Source organism: Leptonychotes weddellii, chromosome 3 (genome assembly GCF_054177405.1).
Source record: "Leptonychotes weddellii isolate Sample4059 chromosome 3, ASM5417740v2, whole genome shotgun sequence".
Classification (NCBI taxonomy): Eukaryota; Metazoa; Chordata; class Mammalia; order Carnivora; family Phocidae; genus Leptonychotes; species Leptonychotes weddellii.
In genome coordinates, this window is record NC_138371.1 from 65,329,314 (window position 1) to 65,355,763 (window position 26,450).

Genomic DNA, 26,450 nt, shown 5'->3' on the forward strand with positions numbered 1-26,450 from the left:
GCAAAGCGAGATGCAGGGCTCTATACCAGGACCCTGAGATCATGACCTGAGCCAAAATCAAGAGTCAGTCGCCTAAACTACAAGCCATCCAGGCGCCTATCTTCAGCTTTTATAAACCATTTACACTACATCCATATAAAATTTTATTAAAAATAATTATGGGGCTCCTGGGTGGCTCAGCTGCTAAGCGTCTGCCTTCGGCTCAGGTCATGATCCTAGGGTCCTGGGATCAAGCCCCGCATCGGGCTCCCTGCTCGGCGGGAAGCCTGCTTCTCCCTCTCCCACTCCCCCTGCTTGTGTTCCCTCTCTCGCTGTGTCTCTCTCTGTCAAATAAATAAAATCTTTAAAAAAAATAATAATAATAATTATGAATTGGACATTCAAAGAAGGTATACATTAGTAACAAGAATATCAATGGTTAAATACTGACATGCAAAAACCCATAAATGATTTAACAAGTAGCAGGTTCATCATTTTATTAAGATGGCTATATAAATACTAAACAAAGGACTATAAAAAAAACTGTGTATTTGTGATGAGGATATTAACAGAAAAACAAAATGTTTTTTTAAGAGATATAGGCTTACACATGGTTCTATAACAACAATTATGCTTCTTAATCATACCTTATAGTTTACTTTGTATTTATACTCAATTCTTACTTGCAGACTTACTTGCAAAATGAAACTAACCTAGTAGGAAATCTGCTCAAAACAAATCTCTTGGGAGAAGGCAAAGAGGCAGAGTCCTCTGAGATATAGAATTTATACTCTATGAAACTATTTTTGGCAACTCCTCTACATAAATTGATTGAATTCTGACAATGTAGGTGTTAACCAGAAAACTTACATAATTTGGTTGCATAAGTTGTAGGTCAAAAGCACAGAAAAATGTAGAAAAAAAATAAAATGTGCAGTCCTTGAAAGACTGCTACCAGACCACTTACAGAGTACTACGGAGGCATCTTTTCAAGCCTAGATATTTAGTGTGTGCTAGGCACATTAATACTGAACAAGATGAGGAGATGAGGACGTTGAATGTAAGCACTGAGACAGTGACTATGAACATGTAGTTAGGTAGAGAACAAAGCACACAAATAATCATGTAACTTGAATTGTTGTAAGTGCTGTAACAGAAAAGTATAAGCAAGAACAAACTATCAGAAAAAGGTATTTGAAGTTCAATACTTTTAACCAAGACTTAGAGTACAGCACAAAAAAGTTCCTAAGTACAATCTTTCCTCAATGGTCAGTATAATAGTCTCTCAGTTTTTCTAACACTGTACGTCTTTAAATCTAAATTTCTTTAGATTTGATTCCTGTTAGACAGCTGTTTGGTAATTAGATGAACATTACCACCAAGGGCTGGCTTCACAGGTATATGACATATGCAGAAGTACAAGATGCTGCACTTGACTGAAAGCTCTGCTCCTGACATCTTGAAATTCTTGGTAATTTCATCCTTGAACTTGTGTTTTCTTTTGGGGGTGGTGGGGGAAAAGGGAGAGGGAGAGAGAGAATCTTAAGCAGCCTCCATGCTCAGTGCGTGTACCCAACTCATGAGCCGAAATCAAGAGTTGGATGCTTAACCAACTGAGCCACACAGGCGCCCCTAAACCTGTGTTTTATAAGTCAGATAGGACAGTGGAGCATGAGCTTGAGCAGAAAGGATATGTGACTATTTGCCATGCCTTTCCACTCAAGTTGTACACAGCATTCATGATTGTTATGAAATTTCCACAGCACACTTAATTTGTACTCTGTTTAAGCCTCATGCAAGTCCTAGGCATCACGGGTCCACGTGAATTATCTGTTCATGTTTCTTATCAACGTATCTGAATAAGCTGAGGCACTACCAGCTCCAAGGGGCTGATTTTCCATTCTCCAGACTTGGTTTGAATGCAGAAAAAAGAAAATGAGCGACAAAAATCTTTTGATCAGTATTTGAGACTTTTAGTGAACTTTTCAGCGTTGGAAATGAGATCACTTGGGTGAAGATTCTCTGGAGCAGATATTTAACTGCTAGTTTACCTAACTGGTTGTGATTTCACCCTGTTCAGTATACCCTCCTCACTTTTGAGGCATTTTAATAATGACGGACATAAGCAAGAGGAATGGAAAATAGATACATTCATACCAACTCTACAATTTATGTAGTCTGTTCATCTCATAAACCTGTGACTTGTTAGCTACTAGGAAAATTGGCTTTTTTTCCCCCTCTAAAGGTAATTTCATTCTGCTGGGCTTCCTAAGAAACTCTGAAGAGCTCTTCAAACTAAGTTCATGTTTTCCAGTTACCTGCTGAACATTATAAAGGATCTTTAGACAAAAAAAAAAAAAAAGTGTAACAGCACAATTCAAATCTATTCTGTGGAAATAATCTTGCCTTAAACCTCCTCTCAGTTCAGATAAAAAGCCTAAAGAAATTCTGTATCATCACCTGACATGTAAAATTCTGTAATTCTGTGCCTGATATTATCTGAAAATTATCAAAAACTCATAATCACATGTTAAATGCAACTGAGAAACTATCTCACAACTCACACTGGAAAACAAACAAATTAAAATTGAATTTTACAATGTTTTCAGCAAGACTTTACTTGGATTACCAGGGCCACTCTGGGTAAACCAACAAAGTCAGTCTCTAATAATACCATGCTTGGCTCTATCTAAAGTGAACTCACATTTTCATCTTTTGTATTTCATTCTACTAGTAATGGTGACATTTCCAATCAAATTTTTTTTTTCTAGTACCTTACTAGAAAGGAGGTCTAAATTCTTTAGCCCAGCATCCAGAACTCTAACCTACTATTTCCATCTAATTTCCAACTGCCACCAAAAAAACCAAACCAAACCAAACAAACAAAAAAACCCCTAAAAGTTACTGAGTACTTTTGGGTGGCTCAGTTGTTAAGCGTCTGCCTTCAGCTCAGGTCAAGATCCCACGGTCCTGGGATCAAGCCCCGCATCGGGCTTCCTGCTCAGCGAGAAGCCTGCTTCACCCTCTCCCACTCCCTCTCCCACTCCCCGTTTGTGTTCCTGCTGTCGCTTTCTCTGTCTCTGTCAAATAAATAAGTAAAATCTTAAAAAAAAAAAAAAAAGTTACTGAGTACTTTCAATATACCAGGTAGGGTGCTAAATTCCAGAAATATAATAATAAAACCTATTTCCTGAAACTCATATTTCAGGGGCAGAGGGAGTGGAATAAAAATAAGTAAGTACAAAAATAACTGTGATACAAGTATAATAGCAGAGATATACAAAACACTATAGAAGAGAATCTGAAGTTCTTGATAGCAGATTACTCAAAGCAATCCTTCCTCAAAACAATGAAAAATGTTAGATTAAAATATAAAAAGCATCCTCTTAAAAGCAATGGAGGCTTGACAAGACAATAAGGATATGTAATGAAGTGAAAATGGGATTCCAAAGAGATACGAAAACACAAAAGCCACTTCTGCCCTGGGAGCATTTGCAATTTCTAGAAAGTTTAAATTTTCATTTTACCAGTCCTGTGGAAGAAATCAAAGCCCAGGACATGCATAAAGCATGGTTATGTGGATACTGATTTTACTAGTCTCCCAACTTGTCTCTGCTTGAGTATTTTCAAGCAAAATAAAACAAAAAAATTGTGCTTAAATATTCCCTCACTGCTTAATGCATAGAAAAATATAAGAGAGCATCACTCTAATTCCTAACATAACAAGAATGAGCCAGATAATCTATTAAATCACTTTTCTCAAGTGCACCAGAGCTGAGGCTACGAGTTGAACAACAAAGAATGGTAAGCCCCTCCACAAGAAGAAATAAAACAAAGGTGGCCACAAAAAGGCTGATAAGAAACAGCCGAAATTTATCAAATTCTTAAATATCTAAAAATAAACATCTGCTTGTGTGAGACAGTTTAGAAACTCTGGGAGCCTCGACACAAGGTGAGTCTTTTCCAAAAGCCTCCATTGAGAGCTCATAAGAATGAGGACAAACAGGAGAGCTGAAAGTCTCATTCTCTATAGTTATGACCACACAGAGCCTGCCTATGCTTAAGAGAGAACCTGAAGAAGGTCATCCATGCTCCAGATCCTGCAGGAGTACAAGGTGGGATTGGTTGTGGCTAGGAAAGGGGGTATGAAAACCACTTCCAGCACAGATTCTACACCAATACAAGGCAAAGGTCTGTGGCCACTTGCAGGACTATGAAACCTGCTTGTCCAAGATCTCCCATCAATACAAGGCAGAGATCAGTTGCTTTGGGGGTGCAGGAGGGTTGGGGGGGCATGGCAGGGGTCTGCATGCCCTCTGGACTCTAGGAGGCAGAGAGAAGAACAGAAATTTTGAGACAGCCCACCTCTGAGGACCAGGCACAGAGAGCCTCCTGACTAGAGAAAGATATACAGAACTAAGAACACCCCCTTTTACCATGAGCTTTGCTTCAAATAAGAAACAAAGGCAGCCTACTGCTGAGAGAGTTACAACAGCCTGAAAGAGAGAGAGAGACCGCTTTATGATACAGATGTGCAGGGCCTGCAGGAAGTTGAGGATAGTGAAAGAATACTAAAAGAAATCCTCCAGTATCCCAGGCCTCACACCAAGCACTATGTAAGAGCAGTCTACTACTGAAAAACTCTGAAGGTAAATAAAGTGATGATAAAGTTCAAGCCTGGCTCAACTATAGACTAAACCAACTCAACCCATTACACTAACAGCCTGACAGAAGTAGAGTATGTCCATATCCAGGCTTAAATATTATTTATCTCAATTTCCACTTTTTTTTTTTTAACTTACATTGTTTGGCATTTAACCAAAAATTACAAGACACACAAAAATATAAGAAAAAAAATTAACACACTGCCAAGAAGTAAGAGTCAGCAGAATCAGATGAATATGGCCCCAATGTTAGCAAAGTGGAAAACTGGTGCATTTAACAATAAAGTAAGCAAAACTAAAGAACTAGGCAAAAAGGCTAAAAGAAAATTATCCAGAATGAAGCATGGAAAAACAGATGATGATAAGTATAGAAGGGAGAGTTTAAGAGACACCGAAAGAGGAGTAAGGAAATCTACTGTACACTTAGTTGGATTTACACAAGGAAAGGACCAGGGCAGAGAAAAACATTGAAGAGATATTGGGTGAAATTTTTTCAAAACTGACAAAAGGATCAGAGTCAGGAAGCACAACAAGAATAATTACCAAAGAGAATTAGCAATTACACCAATTTCTAGATCAGACACTCACACCACACTGAAAACTGTATTTAAAAACAACAAAAACCTGAAAATGCCATGGGAGCACTGACTGGGAATAGCCAAAAGTTCCAGATGAGAAAGACTTCAGAGGAGGTTAACAACTGAGTTGACCTTTGGAGAATAAACATAGAAAAAGAGAAATAAGGCATAAAAATGCTAAAACATGTTGAAGAACTGGAAAATAGAAAATAATTTGAGTGTCAGAGTGAAACTGAAGGTATGGAAGGGGAGAGAGGAACACAAGTCTCTGAAGGGAATGACTACGTAAAATCAGACCCATATTATAAAGGCAATCTTGTGTCCTTTGCTCAGGAGTTTGTACTTTAACAAGGCAATGGTTTTGAAGTTTTTTACCACCAGTAATTTGTATATTATTTTTCTCCCTAGTACCCCAGAAATTATATTCCTGACAAACAGAGCTTTCAAAGATGAAACATTTATCTAGTTTTGCCTAACTTTATAATAGATTCGTATACATCTTCCTGCATTTCTTACAATACTGAAAGTTAGTAATTAATTTTACTACCTTTGTGGAATAATAGGGAACAATCAAATGCTACAGGCTATAGGCTCAGAAACTACTAAAGATTTTGAAATACCAACAGCTAAAAACAAACAAAAAAATCCCCTGAGTTTGTCCCCAACTAAGGACAAGTTATTAAGAAGAAACATACTGGCTCCAAGGCAAATTAATGAGGGTCCAAAAGTAAATAGATAGAAAGCAGATTTGGGATGCCTGGGTGGCTCAAGTGTCTGCCTTCGGCTCAGGTCATGATTTCAGGGTCCTGGAATCGAGTTCTGCATTGGGCTTAAGTGTCTGCCTTCGGCTCAGGTCATGATTCCAGGGTCCTAGAATCGAGTTCTGCATTGGGCTCCCTGCTCAGTGGCGAGCCTGCTTCTCCCTCTGCCTCTCCCTCCTGCTCCTGCTCTCTCTCTCTCAAATAAATAAATAAAAGCTTAAAAAAAAAAAAAAAAGCAAGCAGATTCAATAGGTCGAAAAAGAATTCTTTGGGGGGGGGGAATTATTCAGGATACTGATGAAAACCAAATCTTTTTTCTTTTTTGGCAGGGTTCGCAGAGTAGAAAACAAAAAAGCACTGGATGAGTTTTAAAGAAATGAATAGTGTGAAGTACACAGAGGAGGACTAGAAGCATGGTGGAAATAGTTTTGAAACACAGAGGATAGCAAGCTGAGGTGGTAACAGATTTTCAATCACTTACACTGATCCATTTACTTCTCCCCATACACATATGCTACCTCCATGCCTTCTGATTTCACTGTACTTTCTATATGGTCAGCCTAAGTGCTCCCTCTCCACTGGTTATGCCTAATGAGTAGAATTTGGGGCACAATGAAAAAGTGAACTGAAAAGCTTCTGGCAGTATCAGAAAACTCTCAAGACCAAAGAAGTTTTACCTATTTCCCTACTTAACAATAAAGCTTTCTTTGAGCACTACCACAAATTGTTTACCAAGTATGACTTGGATTTCTGATTACCAAATTTAGAAAGCTTATTAATTCCTAAGATCAGAAAAATGACAGCATAATGTTAAAAAGTTTTTTGCGGATTCTGCTTATAAAGGGATCTCTCAAATAACATGTATCCTTTCCCATCACTCTCTAGACCACTCTGTTCCATTACTTACAATAACAGTGTTCTTCAGGATCTGTCAAGAATCACAGTAGTCATAAACCAAATAACTAGACTACCAAAAAAGGCCTCAGGCCCATCTACACTAACAAACAGTATGGCCCACACCTAAGACTTTCCCTTTATTTAATTAATTTAATTAATAAAGATAGAAATAAATATGAAACTGAGGCCAGGCAAGGTAAATTAAGCATTGCCCAATTTTTGGCACAGCAGCCAATTTCTAACCATTTGCAGAAATGACAGTTAAGAACGCAAGCTATGAGATCGGTCCTTTACTTGGTGTGACCCTAGGCTTAATTTCTCCAATATTTATTTGCCTACAAAATGGGGATAATAGTACCAACTTCCAAGGTATATTTTGAACTTTGCTGGCACATACTACGTATTCAGCAAATACTCGCTACTATTAAGCAATGCTATCACTATTAAAAAGTTTCATACAGCTTAGTAGATATTCTCTTGGCTTTTTCATTACTTGAAATTTATCTTTTTGTGCCCGGGTGGCTCAGTCAGTTTAGCATTCGACTCTTGATTTCAGCTTGGGTCATGATCTCAGGGTCCTGGAACTGAACCCCACATTCGGCTCTGCACTAAGCACGAAGTCTGCTTGTCCCTCTCCCTCTGCCACCCCCCCCGCCCCTGCTCTCTCTCCCTCCCTCTCTAAAATAAATAAAATCTTTTAAAAAAATTGTCTTTAGCACATAATAAAAAGACTTTTTAAAGTCATTCAGATTTATTACAGGAGGATAATTACTATCTAAAAAAATACCTTGCCTATATAAGTATATGCATAAACACTGGGAAAAATAAGCATTATTAACATTTTATTGTTATCTCTGGTTGGGTTCTGTTTTCTGCTTTATATTCAGTTTTCCAAAATTTCTTTAATGTACTTGGTCTTCCTTTTATAATTAAGGGAAACAGTTATTTGCAAATGAAAAGACATGTTTAATAACTTCTAATAAAATCTATAAAGAACTTCTAAGAATAATTCCCTAAATTGAAGTACTACTGGTCTACCCTCTTTTAGTATCTACATACCACAAAAGAAATAAGTACTAAGCAAAAATGTACTATTCTAGTAAATATTCAGTAGAAGATAAGGTTAAAACTTCTCACAGAATGTTTCAAATACCTGAGTATGCCTTAAAAAATTTACTATAAAAAATTTCAAACATACGCTAGAGACAGTAGTAAACCTCCATGTACCAATCTAGTCTCCAACAATTATCAACACCTGACTTACCTTATAGTCTGTTTTACCATCCTCTATTTTAAAGAAAATCCCAATCATGACATCTTTTAAAGTGCCTGTACTTAAACTATTCTAAGCAACTTGTGGTATATTATAGAACATGGCTCCAAATCCCTCCCATCCAAGTACGCATACCTCTTTATATTGCGATGTTGCTGGAGGTAAAATCTGATTTTCCCCACCCCTTGAATATGGGTTAGTCTTGTGACATTTACTTTGACTAAGAGAATGCAGTGTTAAGTGACATTATATGATCTGCAAAGCTGTAAAAGTCTTACAACTTCCACTTTCACTCTCTTGGAATGCTGTCTTGGGACCCCCATGTCATTAGGCCACATGAAGCAAGGCCTAAATATCAACCAATACCAACTATCAGACATGTGAGTAATGCCATCTTGGACCTTCCAGTCTGAGAAATCCCAAAGCTGAATGCTGGTGCATTAGTGAACCCTGGCAAAACCAACAGAACTGCTCAACAGGTACACAGAACTGTAATAGTAAACAGCAGTTTTAATCCACTAGGTTCTGAGGTGGTCTCCTATGCAGCAATAAAGTTTCATAACTCATCCTAATTTTAATTTTGCTATAATTATTATTATGTACCCAGTTTCTATGAAAAATCTGATTCTATTTCAGGGTCTAATTTAGAATTTGTCTTAAACATCTAGTGGAATTGCAGTTAGTGAATTATCAAGAGCACAATATTACTATACAATAAATTCACGGCATGACGGCCAGAGTTATCACACAAAATACCTATGTACTTTAATAGCCACTAGTCTTCTGGAAGTGCAAACATGATTCCATTATTTACCTCTATTTCTTTTCTTTAAAAAACCTGCTTCCAGGGCGCCTGGGTGGCTCAGTTGGTTAAGCGACTGCCTTCGGCTCAGGTCATGATCCTGGAGTCCCGGGATCGAGTTCCGCATCGGGCTCCCTGCTCTGCAGGGAGTCTGCTTCTCCCTCTGACCCTCCCCCCTCTCATGTGCTTGCTCTCTCTCATTCTCTCTCTCTCAAATAAATTAAAAAAAAAATCTGTTTCTTGATCTGTCCCCCTCTCTCTCTTTAAAAAAAAAAAAAAACCTGCTTCTGAGAGAAAAAAATAGATATATATTTTAAATGGGAAATGCTAGTGTTTTATTGATCCCAGTGAACCTGGAGATATGCAAGCTGTGCATGGTCACAACAGAAAGTCTTCTAAATAACTGCCTCTGGGTTTTTAGATGACAGCTATTTAAGATACAAAGATATACCCATGCCTTAAATAATAATTAGAAAAATGTCTAACATCTTCAAGAGAAAATATGACTATTAAGTCTACACTACTTTAAAAGACAATATGTTCTTCTCTGAAGTATATTTAATCTGTAAATGTCAAGTTTCAATCTTCATTCAGAGTGGACACCATTTTAGGGTTTTTTTCCTGAAAGGTGAGAAACACATTACAATGGAGTGCAACGATCCTAGTAAAAGGTAAGAACCTAGCTTTAAGGTTCAAAATTTGCCCTCTTCTAAAGCTGTTGACAAAACTGGGTGTAGAGCAGTAGGTGATTTCAAAACCAGATGTTCAACTTATGTAGTTTAACTGGTAGAGCCACTGAGAAATATATTTGAGAGCAAGAAAAACCAGTTTTGACCACATGAGTTCAGACCAGGATAGAAAAGTTAAGATCATTGAAAATTAAACCCCAGCCAACTCTCAAATTAGAATTTTATACCCACCCTTGGGTTCATCTTACTATTAGCAACTGTATTAAAGATAGAGTTTCTATGAAATAATGATTTGTGAGAAGATAAATTATTTCATTACAACAGAATTTTGCTTTACTGGTTTCAAAGAGCTCTTACAAGGAATTCAAAATCTTACTCATTTTACATTGTAATCCTACTGTGATCAGTTGTTAATCCTGTTACATTTAAGAGTTAAAAGGGTCATTAGTTCAGTTTAATTTATTGGTTAAAAATAAGGTTTGATCCAAGCATTTCACTCTGCATTCCACTTATACATTTCCCACTGTTCTTTATTACTGGCACTTAATTATCTGCAGTAACAGAAGGATGCTGTCAGTAAAGGTAATCTAAAAATCATTTTTACTGGGCTTAGGGACACAATAGCTCTCCATTCCCAACAGCACAGAGCACTTTCTAAAACAGGAGGTCTTTCATGTCACCTTCCACTCAATTTTTTGCAGCTATGGGAACAAATTGTCCATTCCTAAAACAAAATACGATACCATGACTCTGCAATTTCCTTATCAAACTGCTAGTCATCTTCACATCTCAGTTCAAGCAATACTTCCTGTAAAAAATTTCCCCAAAGATTAAACACCCCTCCTTTGTGCTCCCACAGTACTACTATGTTCTTACACCAAGGTAACAGCAGTAGTTTATACATTAGTCTCATGACTAAACTGTGAGTTGTGGAAGGTGGATGCTGTGTAAAGCTCATTCTTGTAATGTGAAGCCCTGGTCTAGTAGCCAAAATACAACGAATAACAAATTATCAAAAATGTTATGCATAATTTGATAATTTTGCACTATTATTTTCCTAAAATAGTAAAACATGGGCAACTCTTGAACATGAGAGATGAAGAGTTGTATGAAATGGATATGGAACTCATTAAAAATTGGCTGTATGAGTGCCATGGATGACGTCTCAGTTAATTATCTGACATCTTCATGTAGAACATATGTGCATGTCTATATAAGGGAATCTTTGTGCTTTATCTTGGAAAATAAGCTCTCTTGCCAGCGTAGCAAAGAATCATCACCTGTATTTAAGTAAGTAGAAATTTTTAATCATTCTTATTCAAGACATCTGACCCTGTATGCAACTTTGGAAAAAAGACAAGACTATGCATACCCACATGCTTACATCTGTGGCATAATTTAGAGAGCAAAGGAAAAGTTGTAAAAAGTTCTTATCTAAAAACATTTGTAGTATGGAACTTACATAAATACATTATTGGAGGGAAGGGGATATTACAGGCAGAATAAAATTTTAAGGTCATTCTGACCAGAATATAAACAACTGGACTTCAGGTATCAATTCCAATTGTTTATATCCATTAAAAATTCACTCCCAGAGTATTACATCCCCTAGGTGTTGACTACTACCAGCTACCTCATCTAATTTAATCCTCACCTCAACTCAAGGAAAACTGCTATGTGTCCAAGGAAATCTGAAAAGGTTAAATAATTATGGCAAAATTAAGACTCAAACCCAGATCTCCTGACTCTAAATGCCTCATACACCACAACTGTTTCACAAGAGGCTGTAGAGCTGTAAATGAAATACTGACCCCCATTCCTGAAACAAAATGTTTATCTCATGAAAAAAATCTAGTTACACCATGTGTTTGCCTTGTTAACAAAAGTACACCGTTTGGTTTTTAAATCAAAAATTCATTTTTAATCTTACTTAGCTCTAGATAGAAAGGAGAGAAGGGAGTACGGGGAGGTTTAAAATAATTTTTACAAAAAGAACTAAAAAGTCCTACAAAATTAAAAAAAAAAATCTTTTACTAAATTCAATTTCACTTCGGCACTTTTACTCTCAGTAGTGCCAAACGACACTAGTCGTGACGAATCCATTTCCAGGACAGATTTTCCCCATTTATTACTATCTACATGTGTACGTAGAAAAAAAAATATTAACTGTAGTATTTTATGGTGCTTCTTCATACATGTTCATCGTCACTACGCAGTTCCATCAAGATGAGGGAATATTCTACAACTGGTACCTTCCATTATTTTCACTTCTTATGCCAACAGGTTTTATATATATCTATCATCAACTATTTCAATTTGAAGAACATACAATTTCCCACGATACAAAACAACTCCCGAAGTATCACGATATTCAAGAAATGGAGCGATCAATGAGCAAATCTTCACCGCAATTAAAGGGCTGGCAAAGACCCTTCAAATGGAGACCGGGTTGGCGGAGTCCCAACCCTCCCCGCCTTCTACACGGCGCTCACTAAATACTTCACTCGTGACACTCCCCGTCCGTAGAGCTCCAGAGGATCCTCCTTACCCTCATTCAAGAGGAGGCCGCCAAAGGCCAAAGTAGGACCCAAGCCCCTCGCCCTCGCCGACCACACGTCCATAAAGAAGACGTACAATCTGCCTGTCTACCCGTCACAAACTCCACCACCAGACGAAAGGCCACCGGCGGAGGCCTGCGCCCGGCCGCCCTTCATAACCGCGGTGCGGATCACACTCCTCCGCCCCAACTAAAGACGAGGGAAGCAGCCTCCGCGTCCCCAGGCCTGCACTTCGTTTCCTCCCCTCCCCCACGCGGCCTTGGTTAGAACCAACTCCCCGAGAGGGAGAAGCCCGAGCGCCGCAGCTTATTACCCCTGCTCCCGAGCTGGCACTGAACAAGGCGCGTCCTGCTCGTAGCGGCCACACCACCGCCTTCCTCCTCCGAGTTCTAGGCCCCTAATTGAGGCAGAGCAGTCCGCAGAGAAGCACAATGGCGCCCGCCCCTCTCCCGGATCCGGCGCAGAACCAGCCGCCACCCGTTAAAAGCCCCTCCCTTCTTCTCCTCCCCCCACTTCACGGACTCCCCCCACCGACTTCTCGCGAGAGGGGCGGTCCTGCGGGGACCCGAGAGCTGCGGGCGGGCTCGACGTACCCTACCGCGGGGTGGTGCTCTGACTGCGGCAACCGTTGAAGGGCTGCCCCCGGGGAGGCAGCAAGGCGCCACCGGTAAGCAGCTGCGGCTGGTCGTCTGGCGGCCTGGCGGCTGGGCCAGCGAGGGTGCGGACGCCGGGAGCGGGGCGCTAGAGGCCTGGCCTTACTTGGCCGCCCTCGCCTGCCTGGCGAGAGGCTCTGATCCAGCCCTACAGCTCTCCGGCGCCTGAGTCCCCGCCATAGGCTCTTGCCCCCTCCCGTAAGCCTGCAGGACCCACTGCTTGAAATACTGCCCAGCTATTTTTTTTCTTTTTCCTTTTTCTTTTTTTTTGGCCCTTGGTAAGTGGCGCAGCGAATGTTTATTGACTTGAATCAAGCACTGCCTCTTCCGACCTCCCCTCCTCCCGCTCCCTGCCCGCCCTGTTTGTGGTCCGCGAGCCCTACCCCTTTCAGGGTAGGAGCCGGTTTCTCCGGGACCGTTCCTTCTTGGTGGTCATTCAGTCTTGGTGGTGGTATACTTTTACAGTTATGTCTTTTAAAATCGTGATACTGATCTTTGATAGTGTAGCTACATATTTGGCAGGAAAAATTCACTTAGAGGGAAGAAAATTGTGAGGTAAATGGTCTGGTGAAAATTAGGCGAAACTTTCAAAAACCTGTAGATGTGGTAAGCTTAATATGTAAATGATTAGTAAAAAATAAAAGGGAGTAAGTTAGAGAAGAAAGCCACAATTTATGTGGATTTAGATATTACGTGGATTCAGGTGATAATGTGCGTATTTTGAATAATTTATCAAACATAAAAATTCTTTACCGGTGAAGATAAGTTTTTGAAACTTGTAGGCTTACTCACGGCACCTGATTTTTAAAGTGACTTATTTTATTAGGTTTGAAGCAATGCATTGGATTCAAATAATTCCAATTAATGAAGTATGAGGTTTATATGTATTTTTTTGTCATTTCATCTGAAGGGAATGCACTATCACTTATCCCATTTCACTCTGGGAGATTAACAGATTGTCTGTGCTTCACTATTATAAATAAAGTGTAAAATATTATAAATTTTAAAGATTTAAAGTTTATTATTATTTAAAGTTGTCAGGTAAATGCCAGTCTATGTTTTTAGGATGTGAGTTAAAGAGCACCTGGTATGGGATACAGTGAACACATTACTTTAGAGGAAATTAATTTGCCCTTTTTAGGGAACACATTTTTTTCTCAGCCTGTTTGAATATACCTCTAGCATTGTGGCTATTGATATACACAACTGAAGCACCAGATTGCATGAGTATAAATCCTAGTTCTGCCTCTTATCTTACTACCTTTCTTGTCTTGAGCAATTCCTTAACCTTGCTAAAACCTGTTTCTGTAAAACGGGGTTTAATAACAATACCTGTATCCTATAGGATTGCTGAAAGGATTAAATGAGATAATGCATCAGTTCCTGGAACATCGTAAGCATTCCATAACTTACCTATTGTATTCCATGTCTAAACCACTGCTAATACTGTGTTTCTGGGGCTTAATATTTTATAGGTCCCTTAAACATCTTCTCAAGTATTTTCTACGCTAAGAGGAATGACTGCACCATTTTCCTGAGCTATGGCAGTCAGACCTGGTAGCACTAACTTCTCTACAGAACCCCCAAACCCTGCAAGAATGGTTCAGATTTTGGCAGATTATGGCTTCATCCCCACCCAGAACTGATGATATCAGCAGAGGTGAGTGTGGCACCAATTTTCTATGCTAAACATACCTTCCAGACTCTAATTTCTTAGTGATGCTAGTAATTAGGTAAAGATCGCTGATAACTATGTTTTTATTCCTTGAGAATGGTTAGTTATTGTCTTTTTAAAATACCTTCTCTGATTTGAGTTTCCATGTAACTATCACTATCAACAAATAATCATTGAGATTTTCCTATGTTAAAGACAATTTGATAGGAATTGTGGATACAGATGGGTTACAATGGTGACTATGTTTTCTGAACTAAAAATCAGTACAAAATGATTTGACAGGCAAAATTTTTGAATTCAGAACTGTTTGACCAATTTAGATTCCATAATTTTCTTTTTTGCACAAAATTCCCCTAATTGACCTTCCTTTGCTAAACTTTTTGTCCTTATGACCAACTCTGACACACCTTTTTATATCTAAATATCTTGGTTCATCACTTGCCCACACCACTCCTATTAGTTTCCATTTCTGAACTTGGCTTCTTCTCTACATTAGGCTCTTATTTACTATTATTAATTTCCCCCTTCTACTTTATAAATTTGTCATTTGGTCATGGCCATAACAGCCCTTTCCTCTTGTGGTTAAACATTTCTTCAACTATCTGATAGCTTAGAGATCTCTTTCAGATATTGAATTTAAAAGTTCCAATTTTTCTTACTTTTTTGTCACTCTACAACCTAACCTAAGATGCTTTTCTATGTAAGGGCAATCTTATAGATACTCTTCTCTTTGAATAAACCATGTGATCTTGAAAAAGTATGGTCATGTTTGCTTTTTATAAATTAAATTATTTTTAAATGTAGGTTATTTCTTAAGCTTTTGAGTAACAGGAGGTAATACCGGGGATGAGAAAAGAGTGGTTATAGGGAGGTCCCTGAGTTGAAAAGAAAGGATACCAATTTCTTCTTAAATGGGAATCTTATTAATCCCTGGAGAAGGAAACCATGTGGAATCAATCAATTTGGGGATCTACTATTTCAGGTTATGAGTAATTCTATTTTTTTAAGATTTTATTTATTTGGGAGAGGGAGAGCGCGAACACACATGGGGGATGGGGAGGGAGAGAGTTCCGAGCAGATGCCACGCTGAGCGGAGCCTGACATAGGCCTTGATCTCACGACCCTGAGATCATGACCTGAGCTGAAACCAAGAGTTGGATGCTTAACCGACTGAGCCACTCAGTGCCCAAGGAATAGATAATTTTAAATATGTAATATTATTTAATAATAGATTGAGGACTCATCCTTTTTTTTTTTTTTTTTAAAGATTTTATTTATTTGGGGTGCCTGGGTGGCTCAGTCATTAAGTGTCTGCTTTCAGCTCAGGTCATGATCCCAGGGTCCTGGGATCGAGCCCCACATTGGGCTCCCTGTTAAGCGGGAGGCCTACTTCTCCCTCTCCCACTGCCCCTGCTTGTGTTCCCTCTCTCGCTGTCTCTCTCTCTGTCAAGTAAATAAATAAAATCTTTAAAAATATATATATTTTATTTATTTATTTATTTGAGACAGAGTACAAGCGGGGAGGAGGGTCAGAGGGAAAGGGAGAAGCAGATTCCCTGCTGAGCAGGGAGCCCCAAGGGGGGCTCAACTCAGGACCTCGAGATCATGACCTGAGCTGAAGGCAGACATTTAACCAACTGAGCCACCCAGGCACCCCTAGGACTCTTCCTTCTTACTTAAAGATCCTGTGCTTTAAATCTTTGATGTAAAGAATTCCTTTCATTCCAAAAATGATAAACCCCTGATTTAGTGATTTTGTGAATTTTAATTTTTCCCTTAATTGAAGGGAATTTTAAAAATTTGAGTTTAATCAAAAGGTACCACATTTAATAAATAAACATCCAAGACACTGTTGATTTCTGCTGCAATAATTTTCAATCCCCAAAGCTAATAGATGAAACAATATAAAAACAAGTAAAGAGAATACCATTTTAAAACCCTCGCTGAAAAAAAGGGGGGAAAAAACCCACCTCTCTGAGAAACCCTTTCTTTTTATTTTTTTTTAAAGATTTTATTTACTTATTTGACAGAGAGAGAGAGAACGCAAGTAGGCAGAGTGGCAGGCAGAGGGAGAGGGAGAAGCAGGCTCTCCACCAAGCAGGGAGCCCAAGCCCCTGAGAAACGATTTCTTATACCTAAGCTCATGATCAAGAACTCACTGGTTCGGGGTGCCTGGGTGGCTCAGTTGGTTAAGCGTCTGCCTTCGGCTCAGGTCATGATCCCAGGGTTCTGGGATCGAGCCCCACATCGGGCTCACTGCTCAGCAGGGAGCCTGCTTCTCCCTCCCTCTGCCAGCAGCTGCCCCTGCTTATGCTCTCTCGCTCTCTCTCTGTCAAATAAATAAATAAAATCTTAAAAAAAAAAAGCACTCACTGGTTCTAGGAATATCATTCTTGCTCATATAGCTACTCTAGAATATATGATCAGAAGCAATTCCCAATTTATGAGGCACCTGGAATCCATATGTGAAGCACATTTCACACTGCCTGAAACATAGTTTTAAATAAAAACAGCTATCTTTTAATATTAATAATACTAGGGGTTGGAAAAATATGGTATACAGGCCAAATCTGGTTTACTGCCTATTAGTGTAAATAGTTTTATTGGAACACAGGCAGGCTATGTTTATGTATTGTCTATGTATTAGGGTTGGCCAGAGAAACAGAACAAATAGTACATAATAGTACTACCTATTTATTTATGTGTCTAGAGAATTGGCTAACACAGTTGTAGGAGCTGTTAACAGTGAAATTTGTAGGGTAGACCAGAAGGCCAGAAACTCCAGTGGGAATGGATAGCACAGTCTTAAGGCAGAATTTCTTCTACAGAAAAGCTGTTTTTGCTCTCAAGGCTGATTAGATGAGGCCCATCATATTACCAAGGAAATCTCCTTTACTTAAAGTCAACATATTGTAAATGTTAAGCACATTTACAAAATACCTTCACAGCAATGCCTAAATTAGTGTTTGATTAAATAACTTGATATTCTATATTCACTAAGTTAACTCCTAAAAATAACCATCACCACCTATGACTGCTTTTACCCTGCAGTGGCACAGTTGACTAGTCGTGATAGAGACAATAGGGCCCAGAAAGCCTAGGATATTTACTATCTGTTTTTTTACAGAAAGTTTGCTGACCTCTCGAGTAAACCGTGAAACCCTATTGAACTAACTCTGTTCCTTTAATAACCGTCAAGCTAAACATACACACATCAGAATGATAATATTTGGCCTCTATGGCTACTTCAGTTTACATTTTATGAGACTATAAGCAGAAGAGTATCCAAATACTTACATAAATTCCTTGGGTATTTCCTCTGGCAAGTTTGGTCACTGTCCCCTTCTCTTAATGTTTCTTCATGTGTATGATCTTATAACAATGTAGGTATGTGATTATGCATACTAGCTATTTTAGTACAGGACTTTTCTCTTGCTTTTTTCCCCATTCCTTCATAATTTGGCTCTCCTGCCTCTAATTACGACTCTACAAATATCCTTACAAAATTAGTATCTTTCTGCACTTTTTTCTGCATGATCACACAGTCTTAAAAGAATATTTCTAGAGGTGCAGTTGGGTAAGCATGCAACTCTTGATTTCAGCTCAGGCCATGATCTCGGGGTCCTGAGATTAAGCCCAGTGATGGGCTCCACACTGAGCCTGGAGCCTGCTTGGGATTCTCTCTCTGCCTCTTCCTTTTCTCCTCCCCACCCAGTACACGCGCACTCTCTCTCTTTCGTAAATAAATAATAAATAAATAGAAGAATAGTTCTGTAACACACACGTGCATGTGTGCTCTCTTTCTTCTTCTCTCTCCACACACACACAGAACTCTTCATAGTTTTTTTAACCATTTATTTTATAAAATAGCATCAAATTTCACTGTGGATATTCATCTTGCTTTTTCAACCAAAAGTACCTCTTATCTAAATCCCTATTTATATTGATTGCTTATCCTTTCTTTTCAATTGTGGTAGCTGTTACCACTCTGTCCTGTCTTCATAGTGTTTTTTCAACTCTCTCATCTTTTTCTTGACTTGCTATTTAGTATCTTTAGCTAAAGATACATTCATGTGGTAAAATGTGTCTGTGATTTCTTTTATAACTTTTGGGTTTCTAGCTTAGTTTAAAAAGTCATACCTATCCCTGGACTATATCGTGTAGTATCCTAGATTTTCTAGACTATGTTTAATTAAACTCAAATTAATTTTTGTATGTGGAATAAGGTAATAAGATACAATTTTATGTTCTATTCAATGGATAGCCAGCTATGCTAGTAGCATTTCTTAAATAATCCTGTCTTTATGTATGGCTTTTGTCACACATTGAATTTTCAAATTTATACTGGATTTATTTCTGGATTTCCTATTGTGAAAACTAAACTATTCAGAACTATAAACTATGCAGAGAACTATCACTTAGGTCCCTTTTGAATCCTTTTCACATATTGATACTGTTGTACATTTCAGCCACCTAAGTATTTAATAATAAGAAATTGTAACTCTATTTCCTCCAGAATCACCCAGTACATCTAACTGGCTTGCATTATATACAATGCATGTTATACTACTAACCTGCCTAGGAATTATCTTAATTTTTTTCCACTATTCATTTCCTTTTCTCAGCAACTTGCTAAAGCCATTGAATATACTTCATTATTTAAAAACACCTTATCGGGCGCCTGGGTGGCTCGGTCGTTAAGCGTCTGCCTTCGGCTCAGTTCATGATCTCAGGGTCCTGGGATCGAGCCCCACATCGGGCTCCCTGCTCAGCGGGAAGCCTGCTTCTCCCTCTCCCCTCCCCCTGCTTGTGTCTCTCTCTCTCAAATAAATAAATAAAATCTTTAAAAAATAAAAATAAAAAAATAAAAACACCTTATCAATATTTTTGTATTTCATAATAATTTTTTTAAAAAACTGTACACATAAACACAAATATATTACTTAGCTTCTTAACCCTGTTTCCTATCCCAGAGTCCAGTCTCAGTTTTTCACAATGTAGCATTGGCCATTCTTGACAGCAAGTGGGCCATTTGTACCATGGACAATACAGAAGAAATCCTAAATTTTTCTACATTGTCATCATAAATGTTATAACAATGACATGCTTTAAATACTTCATTTATAGTTAATGTTTGTAATTTTTAGCTTTAACACAGCACACAAATATGTTGGCGGTAGTTGTTGATTTTGTTGTGGCTTGAATATTACTCTCTTTAAAGCTAAGAACATTCTACTTTAAAAAATTATATTTTAATTCAGTTCTTAGAAATATTAATTCAGCACTTTTTTGTTTGCATACAGTTAATTGTGCTTAAATTGTGGAAAGGCTTTTCTCAGGAAAGTTATTATTTTACTGTTTTGAAGTCCATTCATTAAGGTATTTATTCTTATGAACTTTATCTCAAATAGTTCTTCAATTGAAAGTTTTGAACATGTGTTTTCATATTAGGGTCCTAGGATGTGAATGAAAATATGAAATACAACTTTAATGAATATTTGGTTTCCCTTAATAGTTTTATAAATATATTGATATGACTTTTGTTTTAGACATCGTTTCTTTAGATTGATAACCAAATGTTTTCTTGGTCCATCAATTTTGCTACTAGTCATCATGTTACAAATTGATAGAGTACTTCTAAAATACAATTATTTTCATGAAGTTATATATCAGGATTTTAATAGGCCTTATTAATAATCTTTAATCTGAATAAATACATAAATTATAGCATTAAGAAATTAATTGGATAGATGAAAATTTGTATCTAAAGAGTTTGAGAAAAGACTTTAAAGTTAAATTTTAGTAATTTTTTTTTTTTAAGATTTTATTTATTTATTAGAGAGAGAGAGCACAAGTAGGCAGAGCGGCAGGCAGAGGGAGAGGGAGAAGCAGGCTCTCTGCTGAGCAGGGAGCCCAATGTGGGGCTCAATCCCAGGACCCTGGGATCATGACCTGAGCCGAAGGCAGCCACTTAATGGACTGAGCCACCCAAGCGCCCCAAATTTTAGTAATTCTTCCTGATAATGTTCAGAAATAAAAACTGTTTTAGTGTTTAGTCTTACCTGTGCTTAGAATCAAGCCACATAGAAGCTATTAGCATTTATTCTCTGCAATGGAAAAAAATGTATAGAAAGACCTAAATATACTACTGCAAAACTTTGCTTCTAAATCAACCAAAGAGAGAGAAAAGCAACTTTATATGCTGAGTAGAAGTTTTTACACCCTATTTAGAAGACTTTTGTTTTCTTGCTAGTAAAACTGTTTATAGAATTTAAGCTTTGTTCATAGCAAAATTGACAAAGACTATCTTTGCAATATTTCTAACTTATTTTATTCAGGAAAATGTTTTGGAAAACAACAAAACCTTATTAATATAAGGTAGCTGAAAAAATGCTTTTAAGAATAAAATGTAAAGGGGCGCCTGGGTGGCTCAGTCATTAAGCGTCTGCCTTTGGCTCAGGTCATGATCCCAGGGTCCTGGGATCGAGCCCCGCATCGGGCTCCCTGCTCGGCGGGAAGCCTGCTTCTCCCTCTCCCACTCCCCCTGCTTGTGTTCCCTCTCTCGCTGTGTCTCTCTCTCTCAAATAAATAAATAAAATCTTAAAAAAAAAAAAAAAAAAAGAATAAAATGTAAAGTAAATTTTTAAATACAGATTAAACTTTTAAACATTACATTGTTATATTTAAAGTAGTAGTAAGGGAGCATTTCCCTTTTTTCCTACATTGAAAAAAAATATTTTTAATTTAGCATTCCATCAATTCATATAGATGAATGAATAAATTACCTTTATTTATGAAAAAACAAATGACACAGGTCCTTAGTCCTCAAGAATGAGACCATGTATTCCTGTTAAAAATCAAGGAATAGTGGTTTCAGTTTTTGGTAACACATGTCAGGAGTTTGGAAATCCCCACCCTCCATCCTAACAACAAGTAAAAAGCTGAACAGACTGAAAAATCAGCAGCTGTTCATGAATTTATAAGAGAGAGAAGGACACAAGGCAAACACTACCCCCAAGATTGGAGATTCTAGACAGACAAATATAGTGAGTTGTGACTTATAGGAGTAGAGACTCAGGAGCTGAAACCACCACAGGAACAGATGCCTGGGTAGGAAAACCTGAACTATAATTGATAAATTGCTGGAGGCTCAGTGTGGACAATTCTAAGACATAACAACTCCAGGGAGACCCAATCATAGGCCGTCACAATATTGTGAGATTTACTTTCAGGAGCTAGAACCGATTCCCAAAGTAAACAACTCTTGGACTTCTGGCAAGGGGAAGTCCATTTTCCCTGGGTTTTCCCTATGGCAATAGAACCCTTAAAAACCAAAAATCAAAGAGAACAAAAAGTATAAAAACAAAACAAAACACAATATCCAAGGACTGTGGAACAACTAGAAAAGGTACAACATAGGTGTAATGGAGACCATCTCAGAATCAAGAAAAGGACAGAAGAAATATTTGAAACAATGACTGAAAATTTCCCCCAAATTGACACCAAACAAGATGTCCAGGAAATTCAGAGAACACCAAGCAGCATAAAGGCCCAAGAAAACTACACCTTAGCAGATGACTTTCAAATTGAAGAAAATCAAAGATATAAGAATCCCGAAAGAGGCCAGAGTTAAAGAACACCTTACAGAAACAAAGGAACAAAGATAAGAATTACACCAAATTTCTCCTCAGAAACGAGCAAGCAAGAGTGTCAACTGAAATATTTAAAGTATTGAGAGAAAAAACCCACTAATGTAGAATTCTGTACCATGTGAAATTACCTTCAAAACTGAAGGAGAAATTGACAAATAGAAGTTGAAGATATTTGTTGACAATAGACCTGCTTTACAAAAAGTGTTAAAAGGAATTCATTACAGAGAAGGAAAATTCATATCTATGTGAAGAAAGGAAGAGCATCAAAGAAGGAAAAAATGAAGGTAAAAGATGAACTTTTATTTTTCTTTTTAATCTAGTAGCAGTTTGTTCAAAATAATACCAACAATCTATTCAGTTATATATTTTTATGTATCTGTCTATGTAGGTGTATATAAGTACTTCTGTATACTTACATATAAGCAAAATGAATAACAGCAATGATATAAGAACAGGAAGAAAGGAATTACGATTATTTTGTTATTATGAGATACACTACTTGTGAAGTAGTATATTGTTACTTGAAAGTGGATTTGGATTGGTTGTGAATGTATATTGAAAACTCTAGGGGTAACCAGTAAAAAAAGCAAAAACAAAAGAACTATAATTAATATGCTAAGAAAGAGAAAATAGAATCATATAAAACATTCAGTTAAAATATAAGAGGCAGAAAAGAGTGAAAGACAAAAATAGGAACAGAGAAAAAGGACAACAAATAGAAAATAGTAACAAATGTAATAGATATTAATCCAAGTATATCCATAATTATGTTGAATGTCAGTGGTCTAAATGCACCAGTTAAAGGACGTCATCAAAATGGATGAAAAAACAAGATCCAACTGTTATGTTTTCTACAAGAAACTCATTTTAAATCTATACGTATTATGTATATAAGCAGACTTCAAAGTAAAGAAAGCTAGTAGGGATAAAGAGGAGGATTACATAATGATAAGGGGGTCAATTCTCCAAGAAGACATAACAAATTTTAATATGTATGCATCTAACAAGAGAGCATCAACCTACATGAGGCAAAAATGATAGAACTGCAAAGAGAAATAAATGAATTCATTATCATAGTTGGAGACTTCCATACTCCTCTCTCAGAAATGGATAGATCCAGCACATAGAAAATCAGTAAGGACATACTTGAACTCAGCAGCATCTTTAATCAACTGGATGTAATTGACATATATAGACACCTTCATCCAAAACAGAAAAATTAACATTTTCTCAAGCTCATGTGGAACATTCACCAAGATAAACCACATTCTAGGATGTAAAACACACATTAACAAATCTTAAAATAGAAATACAATGTCTGGGGTGCCTGGATGGCTCAGTCGTTAAGTGTCTACCTTCTGCTCAGGTCATGATCCCAGGGTCCTGGGATCAAGCCCCACATCAGGCTCCCTGCTCTGCAGGAAGCCTGCTTCTCCCTCTCCCACTCCCCCTGTTTGTGTTCCCTCCCTCACTGTGTCTTTCTCTGTCAAATAAATGAATAAAATCTTTAAAAAACAAAATAAAAAAGAAATACAATGTCTGCTCTCAGACCATAATGGAATTAAACTAGGAATCAACCACAAAAAGATAACTAGAAAATCTTAAAATACATGGAGATAAAACAGTATACTTCTAAACATGGGAGTTGAAGAAGAAATCTCAAAAGAAATTTTTAAATATTTTAAATTTAATGAAAATACAACTTAATCAAAATTTGTGGGAAGCAGCAAGGCAGTGCTTAGATTATAGCATTGAATTCATATGTTAGAAAAGAAAAAAGATCTAAATTCAATAAGTTTCTACCTTGAAACTAGAAAAAAAGAGAAAATTAAGTCCAAAGTAAGCAGAAGGAAAAAAAGAAAAATAAGTATTAGGACAGAAATCAATGAAATTGAAACCAGGAAATCAATAGAAAAAAATCAACAAAACTAAAAGCCAGTTCTTTGAAAAGGTCAATAAAATCAGTAAGTCTCTAGCTAAGGTTAACTAAGAAAAAAAGAGTGTGCAGGGGCGCCTGGGTGGCTCAGTCGTTCAGCGTCTGCCTTCGGCTCAGGTCATGATGCCAGGGTCCTGGGATCGAGCCCCACATCGGGCTCTCTGCTCGGCGGGAAGCCTGCTTCTCCCTCTCCCACTCCCCCTGCTTGTGTTCCCTCTCTAGCTGTCTCTCTCTCTCTGTCAAATAAATAAATAAAATCTTTTAAAAAAAGAAAAAAAGAGTGTACAAATTAACAATGTCAGAAATGAAAGAACATTACTACAAATTTCATGGAAATTGAAAGGATTACAAGTGAATACTATGAACATCTCTATGCCCACAAATTTGATAACCTAGATGAAATGGATCAATTCCTTTAAAGACACAATTTGTCAAGACACACACAAGGAAATAGATTTGGATAGGCCTATATCTATTAGAGAAATTGAATCAATAATTCATAACCTTCCAAAACAGGAAGCACCAGGCCCAAAAATGGGTTCACTACTGAATTGTATGAAACATTAAGGGAGAAATTATACCAATTCTCTACAATTTCAGAGGATAGAAGCAGAAGGAATAATTCTTAACTTGCTCTGTGAAACCAGCACTACCCAAAACCAGGCAAAGACATTATAAGAAAATAAAACTTGAGACCAGTATTTCTTATGAACATAGATGCCAAAATCCTTAACAAAATATTAACAAATCAAATCCAGAAATGTATAAAAAGAATTATATATCAAGTGGGATTTATCTCAGGTATGTAAGGCTGTTTCAGCATTAAAGAATCAGTTAATGCAATCCAACACAGCAACAGGCTAAAAATAAAAAATTGCATGAACATATCAACAAATGTAGAAGCAGCATTCAACTAAATCCAACACCCATTTGTGATAAAGACTCAGCAAATAGAAATAGAGGGGAACATTCTCAACTTGATGAAGAGTATACAAAAAATCTACAGCTAATGTTGTTCTTAATGGTAAGAAATTTGAAGCTTTCCCACTAAGATCAGGTACAGTGCAAAGATTTCTCATCTTACCGCTCCTTTTCAGCATTGTACTGGAACTCCTTGCTAATGCGATAAGGCAATGAAAGGTGTACAGATTGATTCACACTGTATATGTATATGAAATCACCATGATGTACACTTTAAATATCTTACAGTTTTATGCCAATTATACCTTAATAAAGCTGAAATTTGAAAAAAAGGGTATATAGATTAGGAAAGACATAAAACTGTTTTTATTTGCAGATGATATGGCTGTCTATGTAAAAAATCTGAAAGAACCAAAAAAACTGGTGCTAATTGATTATAGTAAGGTTGCAGGATATAAGGTTAATATACAAAGTCAGTTGCTTTCCAGTATATATACCAGTAATGAACATGTAGAATTTAAAATTAAAAATTCAATGCCATTTACATTGTATCCAAAAAGAAATACTTTCCAAAAGAAATACTTGGGTATAACTCTAACAAAGTATGTATAAGCTCTATATGAGGAAAACTTTAAAATTCTGAGCAACAAATCAAAGAACTAAATAAATGGAGAGAGATTTCATGTTCATGGATAGGAATATTCAATGTCAAGAGGTTAGTTCTTCCCAACTTGATATATAAATTCAGTGCTGTCCCCCCAAAATCCCAGCAAGCCATTTCATGGACATTGACAAACTGATTCTGAAGTTTATTCAGAAAACTCAGAATAGGGCGCCTGGGTGTCTCAATCAGTTAAGCATCTGCCTTCAGCTCAGGTCATGACCCCTGGGTCCTGGGATTGAGCCCCACCTTGGGCTCCCTGCTCAGTGGAGAGCCTGCTTCTCCCTCTACCCCGCTCCCCTGCTCATGATCTTTCTCTTTCTCTCTCTCTCTCAAATAAATAAAGTCTTAAAAAAAATTCAGAATAACCAACGTAATATTGGAGAAGAAGAACAAACTTGGAGGACTGATGCTACCCAAAATTTTAGACTTACTATATAACTACAGTAATCACGGCAGTGTGGTATTAGCAAAAGAATAAACATCAATGGAACAGAAGAGTGATAAGTCAACTGATCTTTGACAAAGTTCCAAAGGCAATACAATGAACAAAGATAGTTGCCTCAAAAATGGTGCTGGACCAACTGCATATCCACATGCCAAAAAAAAAAAAAAAAAGGAACTAGATACATACTTTACACCCTTAATCAAAATTAACTCAAAATGGATCATAGGTCTAGTATAAAATGGCAAGACTGTACAACTATAGAAGACAAAACAGGACAAAACCTAAAGACTATGGATATGGTTA

The 26,450-nt window shown here is 37.4% G+C and overlaps 2 protein-coding genes across 29 annotated transcripts in view; one reads left to right on the forward strand and one right to left on the reverse strand.

The window, feature by feature from the left end:
- Positions 1–12,685, reverse strand: part of MARCHF7 (membrane associated ring-CH-type finger 7) — a 52,245-nt gene extending 39,560 nt beyond the window's left edge. For 5 of the 6 annotated variants that reach the window (XR_014143587.1, XR_014143584.1, XR_014143586.1 and 2 more), the window contains exon 1: positions 12,515–12,685. The gene's annotated coding sequence lies outside the window, so the exon portion shown is untranslated. The remainder of the gene's footprint in view (positions 1–12,514) is intronic. The other variant, XM_081814349.1, reaches the window with a different exon arrangement.
- Positions 12,686–12,764: 79 nt separating this feature from the next.
- BAZ2B (bromodomain adjacent to zinc finger domain 2B) overlaps positions 12,765–26,450 on the forward strand; it is a 346,990-nt gene continuing 333,304 nt past the window's right edge. For 11 of the 23 annotated variants that reach the window (XM_081814361.1, XM_081814363.1, XM_081814364.1 and 8 more), the window contains exons 1-2: positions 12,800–13,132; positions 14,330–14,514. The gene's annotated coding sequence lies outside the window, so the exon portion shown is untranslated. Of the gene's footprint in view, positions 13,133–13,191; positions 13,319–14,329; positions 14,515–26,450 lie in introns of those variants that run through there. The other 12 variants (XM_081814356.1, XM_081814351.1, XM_081814365.1 and 9 more) reach the window with 4 other exon arrangements.